The 1,159-nt window shown below is 48.8% G+C and overlaps 1 pseudogene; it reads left to right on the forward strand.

Moving 5' to 3' along the window:
* The first annotated feature begins 373 nt into the window (after positions 1-373).
* On the forward strand, positions 374-722 carry LOC102834239 (annotated as a pseudogene).
* The last annotated feature ends 437 nt before the right edge of the window (positions 723-1,159 follow it).

The raw sequence follows: 1,159 nt of genomic DNA on the forward strand, positions 1-1,159 counted from the left end.
AACAATAACAATACAGTATGTGCCATTTACCAACTTCCTGATAATGGGTTTTGGTTACTTAACTTTTCTGAACCTCAGTTTTCTGGTCAGTAAAAATAGAGACTGATAGTCCTACTCTCCTAGGATTATCATGAAAATTAAACAAGAGGACGTTCCTATTACAGGGCAGAAACTCAGTACAGGCAGTCAGCACCAATGTTGTAGTTCACTTTGATTCTTTGCATCCACGTCTTTATCACATACACGAGGGGTTTCCAAAAATTCTTGGAAAAATGGAAGTTAAAAATAATGGAATTGAGCTCAGGTTCCAGGCTTGCTACCGCCGCATGAATCTGTCCGCTAGTCTGGTCCACCCGTCAGTCTTTCCGCCATCATGCCGATGTTCGTAGTGAACACCAACGTTCCTCGCGCCTCTGTACCGGACGGTCTCCTCTCCGAGCTTACTCAGCAGCTGGCGCAGGCCACTGGCAAGCCAGCGCAGTACATTGCGGTGCACGTGGTCCCGGACCAGCTCATGGCCTTCGGGGAATCAAGCGAGCCGTGCGCACCTCTGCAGCCTGCACAGCATCGGCAAAATGGGCGGCGCGCAGAACCCCACCTACAGCAAGCTGCTGTGTGGCCTGCAGGCAGAGCGCCTGTGCTTCAGCCCCGACAGGATCTACATCAACTACTAAGACATGAATGCGGCCAATGTTGGCTGGAACAGTTACACCTTCGCTTGAGGACCACACTTACCTGCTGCTGCTGACTGTGACCCTGCCCTCCCATTTCCAGCTAGCCCACCTCTTAGTCCTGAGAAATAAATGGTTCAGACACCCCCCCTCAAAAAATAATGGGATTTCACTATGAATTTTTTGAAGCCCCCTCATACAACTCTTTGAACAAAGGACCATTACATGCCTTTTAGTGGTCCCAGCATCTAGAACAGTGCCCGGCCGCAACAAATGCTCAAGTAAGGAATGAATCACACATTTGTCTTGCTCCCTCTTTTTCTGTTTTTATCACTCATTTGAGCTCACACATAAATCCTCTTTTTCTTCTTTCTTTTCCTCTATCTTCCCATTCTTTCTAATATTGCCCCGGGGGAGGGGGGGCGGCAATACCTCCCTCCTTCTCCTGACTCAGCTTGTAAACCACAGACCCAAGCTGAAGAGACAGC

The sequence above is a fragment of the Chrysochloris asiatica genome, unplaced genomic scaffold (genome assembly GCF_000296735.1).
Source record: "Chrysochloris asiatica unplaced genomic scaffold, ChrAsi1.0 scaffold00178, whole genome shotgun sequence".
In the NCBI taxonomy this organism is placed as follows: Eukaryota; Metazoa; Chordata; class Mammalia; order Afrosoricida; family Chrysochloridae; genus Chrysochloris; species Chrysochloris asiatica.